Source organism: Schistocerca serialis, unplaced genomic scaffold (genome assembly GCF_023864345.2).
Source record: "Schistocerca serialis cubense isolate TAMUIC-IGC-003099 unplaced genomic scaffold, iqSchSeri2.2 HiC_scaffold_1178, whole genome shotgun sequence".
Lineage (NCBI taxonomy): Eukaryota > Metazoa > Arthropoda > Insecta > Orthoptera > Acrididae > Schistocerca > Schistocerca serialis.
The window spans coordinates 60,001-65,000 of record NW_026047379.1 but is presented as its reverse complement, the minus strand read 5'-3'; the positions used below and the strand labels follow the sequence as shown (position 1 = coordinate 65,000).

Here is a 5,000-nt window from a genome sequence, read left to right as displayed (position 1 = left end):
GACACTCAATAAAGAGCACCCTGGTAGGATTTCAACGGGGTCCGCCTCGGGACGCACGAGCACGCACGAGGCGGTCGCACGCCTTCGGCTCGCCCCACCGGCAGGACGTCCCACGATACATGCCAGTTAAACACCGACGGGCGGTGAACCAACAGCGTGGGACACAAATCCAACTACGAGCTTTTTAACCGCAACAACTTTAATATACGCTATTGGAGCTGGAATTACCGCGGCTGCTGGCACCAGACTTGCCCTCCAATAGATACTCGTTAAAGGATTTAAAGTGTACTCATTCCGATTACGGGGCCTCGGATGAGTCCCGTATCGTTATTTTTCGTCACTACCTCCCCGTGCCGGGAGTGGGTAATTTGCGCGCCTGCTGCCTTCCTTGGATGTGGTAGCCGTTTCTCAGGCTCCCTCTCCGGAATCGAACCCTGATTCCCCGTTACCCGTTACAACCATGGTAGGCGCAGAACCTACCATCGACAGTTGATAAGGCAGACATTTGAAAGATGCGTCGCCGGTACGAGGACCGTGCGATCAGCCCAAAGTTATTCAGAGTCACCAAGGCAAACGGACCGGACGAGCCGACCGATTGGTTTTGATCTAATAAAAGCGTCCCTTCCATCTCTGGTCGGGACTCTGTTTGCATGTATTAGCTCTAGAATTACCACAGTTATCCAAGTAACGTGGGTACGATCTAAGGAACCATAACTGATTTAATGAGCCATTCGCGGTTTCACCTTAATGCGGCTTGTACTGAGACATGCATGGCTTAATCTTTGAGACAAGCATATGACTACTGGCAGGATCAACCAGGGAGCTGCGTCAACTAGAGCTGAGCAGCCGGCCGCCCGGGAGTGTGTCCCGGGGGCCCGCGCGAACACGCAAGCGTCCGCTCAATTATTCTGCAAACAGGAGGAGGCTGAGCTCCCCTGCACAACACACCTCGAAACCCTCTCAGGTCCCGGCGGCGCGCAGCGCCGTCCTAAGTACTTGGTCGGGTTCGAGAGAGGCGCAATCGCCCGGAGTTAGGCGAGTAGACGCTTTAGGTGCGACCACCCGTGCTCCCAACTGAGCTTGCCGCTGCCGACAGAGGCCCGGGAGCGTGCTGTCGTGGCATTGCCGGCGGGAGACAACACGCGCCACCTACGGTGACCGGCAGCTCCAACGCCAGCGCCACAGAAGGACAAAAGCCCCACTTGGGTGCCGAAGCGAACTCTCCCAGCACAGCGCACGCGCCAACACGTCCGCACAGCTGCGATACAAACCACCTGCGAGAACCGCTGGGGCGACCGAGCAGCAGACGGCGTCGCGGCGCCGAGCGCCGGGCGGCGGCGCATCCTCAGCGCACACAGTCCTCAATCGGACCAGCACACTGCAGATGGCCACCGCGCTTCGCACCGGGCCCGCGAGGACCTGCTTTGGCCGCAAGGCGCCGCGAGCAGGGGGCGCCGGCGCGCAGCTGCGCCGCCTGCCGCGTCCGTCGGCCGGCGCGCCTGCCACTGGCCGCCCCCACCAGCCGGCTGTAGCGCGTGCGCCCACGCACCGCGCTGCCAGCACGCCGGGCGGCCCCCCCTCACCGGCCGGGGACGGTCCCACCCAGCCACCGCCGCGTATCGCCTCACACCCAGATCCCCTTTCACGTTCGTGGGCATGGTGGGTCCCCTTTCACGTTCGTGGGCATGGTGGGTATCCCTGAAACAACCGGTTAATAGCTCGACCGATCGTCGCCAACACTGATTCACCTCTAGCGAGAACAACCGCACCACAACGGGTTACCTGTTGTTCATTTGCGTAACGTCACCAGCAAACGTAGACGTCCATCGCCATTTGCAACGAGTATTGCATGCCTGTGTCAGGTGTCACAACACACTACGTCTGCCCACATAGACGCAACAACATGTGCACGCCTCGAGAACACGTGGAAGGTAGCCCCCGTACGTATGCGGTGTCCATTGCGCGAACGACTGTCAGCCGGCCTCTGCAGGATGTCGCAGATGTGGAACGCGGTGCAACATGCTATCACGGTGTGTGAGAAGAGACGACTACGTCCGAATACACGCTCCACTACATCAACAGACTGCTCATGCTGATCGCCATCCAGGGCGTCCGTTCCTCCCACACGTCTGAATGGCGTACCACACTGCAATCCAGCTCTTATAGGGAGACGACACGTAGCTGCGTGCACAATATTTGGACTGTATGGTCTGCCGTTGCTAGGCGCAGTCGTCGTACGGTCACACATGTGCCACGATGTATCATTCAGTACATACGGACCAATGTGCAGTACAGTTTGTGGGTTTTGCGTACATCGGCGGACAGGTGACAGGCCGTACCACAACGTAGGCTGAGTACGTCGGCATGCGAAGGGCATTGAACATGCAAACTTCTCAACGACCAGCTTGCGAAGGCAGGGGGGAAGGGGGGGGGCATGTACGTCCTGCTGCTATCCACATTACAGTGTATAGCAGGAGCATGTGGAAAGTCAGCAACACCTGCAAGGTGTTTAACATGACGCGATACACAGGGGACCGGGCAGTGCGAATAGCGAACTATATTGCGAGGGTTGCGGTTAGGCAACACTACACTAATTTAACGAGTTGCATAACAATTACAGAGCAGGTTCAGCGACAACGTGCGTCAGGTTAAGGCGCAATATAGGTTAGGTTAAGGCACAACATGGGTTACGTTAAAGCACAAATTAGGTTACGTTAAAGCACAAATTAGGTTACGTTAAAGCACAAATTAGGTTACGTTAAAGCACAAATTAGGTTACGTTAAAGCACAAATTAGGTTACGTTAAAGCACAAATTAGGTTACGTTAAAGCACAAATTAGGTTACGTTAAAGCACAAATTAGGTTACGTTAAAGCACAAATTAGGTTACGTTAAAGCACAAATTAGGTTACGTTAAAGCACAAATTAGGTTACGTTAAAGCACAAATTAGGTTACGTTAAAGCACAAATTAGGTTACGTTAAAGCACAAATTAGGTTACGTTAAAGCACAAATTGGGTTACGTTAAGGCACAACATGGGTTACGTTAAGGCACAACATGGGTTACGTTAAGGCACAACATGGGTTACGTTAAGGCACAACATGGGTTACGTTAAGGCACAACATGGGTTACGTTAAGGCACAACATGGGTTACGTTAAGGCACAACATGGGTTACGTTAAGGCACAACATGGGTTACGTTGAGGCACAACATGGGTTACGTTGAGGCACAACATGGGTTACGTTGAGGCACAACATGGGTTACGTTGAGGCACAACATGGGTTACGTTGAGGCACAACATGGGTTACGTTGAGGCACAACATGGGTTACGTTGAGGCACAACATGGGTTACGTTAAGGCACAACATGGGTTACGTTAAGGCACAACATGGGTTACGTTGAGGCACAACATGGGTTACGTTGAGGCACAACATGGGTTACGTTGAGGCACAACATGGGTTACGTTGAGGCACAACATGGGTTACGTTGAGGCACAACATGGGTTACGTTGAGGCACAACATGGGTTACGTTGAGGCACAACATGGGTTACGTTGAGGCACAACATGGGTTACGTTGAGGCACAACATGGGTTACGTTGAGGCACAACATGGGTTACGTTGAGGCACAACATGGGTTACGTTGAGGCACAACATGGGTTACGTTGAGGCACAACATGGGTTACGTTGAGGCACAACATGGGTTACGTTGAGGCACAACATGGGTTACGTTGAGGCACAACATGGGTTACGTTGAGGCACAACATGGGTTACGTTGAGGCACAAATTAGGTTACGTTGAGGCACAAATTAGGTTACGTTGAGGCACAAATTAGGTTAGGTTAAGGTACAATATGGGTTAGGTTAAGGTACAATATGGGTTAGGTTAAGGTACAATATGGGTTAGGTTAAGGTACAATATGGGTTAGGTTAAGGTACAATATGGGTTAGGTTAAGGCACAACATGGGTTAGGTTAAGGCACAACATGGGTTAGGTTAAGGCACAACATGGGTTAGGTTAAGGCACAACATGGGTTAGGTTAAGGCACAACATGGGTTAGGTTAAGGCACAACATGGGTTAGGTTAAGGCACAACATGGGTTAGGTTAAGGCACAACATGGGTTAGGTTAAGGCACAACATAGGTTAGGTTAAGGCACAACATAGGTTAGGTTAAGGCACAACATAGGTTAGGTTAAGGCACAACATAGGTTAGGTTAAGGCACAACATAGGTTAGGTTAAGGCACAACATAGGTTAGGTTAGGGCACAACATAGGTTAGGTTAAGGCACAACATAGGTTAGGTTAAGGCACAACGTAGGTTAGGTTAAGGCACAACATAGGTTAGGTTAAGGCACAACATATGTTAGGTTAAGGCACAACATAGGTTAGGTTAAGGCACAACATAGGTTAGGTTAAGGCACAACATAGGTTAGGTTAAGGCACAACATAGGTTAGGTTAAGGCACAACATAGGTTAGGTTAAGGCACAACATAGGTTAGGTTAAGGCACAACATAGGTTAGGTTAAGGCACAACATAGGTTAGGTTAAGGCACAACGTAGGTTAGGTTAAGGTACAACGTAGGTTAGGTTAAGGTACAACGTAGGTTAGGTTAAGGTACAACGTAGGTTAGGTTAAGGTACAACGTAGGTTAAGGTACAACGTAGGTTAGGTTAAGGCGCAATGTAGGTTAGGTTAAGGTACGATATAGCTGAGGTTAAGGTACAATATCGCTTAGGTTAAGGTACACATTGTTGTAGGGAAAGGTGTATTTGGGGGGGGGGGGGGGGCGGCAGGTTCGTTGATAGTGATTATCGTAAGTGCATGCCTGCGGGATCATCCGATTTGTCACGTCAGGATGCACTTGTGGCTCATGACAGGCGGCGCTCCGATTCCAAGGTTATGGCAGATGTGTGTCTTTCATTCCTGCCATTGTTTGTGTACTGTGACAGGAGGCAGTATTGTGATGTTGGGTGCACCCCTGTGTAGGACATGTGTGGGTGTTC

The 5,000-nt window shown here is 51.5% G+C and overlaps 1 non-coding gene across 1 annotated transcript in view; it reads right to left on the bottom strand.

The window, feature by feature from the left end:
• Nucleotides 1-822, bottom strand: part of LOC126433967 (small subunit ribosomal RNA) — a 1,909-nt gene extending 1,087 nt beyond the window's left edge. The window contains exon 1 of the ribosomal RNA XR_007578883.1: nt 1-822. This exon is cut by the window's left edge and continues 1,087 nt beyond it. This is a non-coding gene — a ribosomal RNA (small subunit ribosomal RNA).
• Between the last annotated feature and the right edge of the window lie 4,178 nt (nt 823-5,000).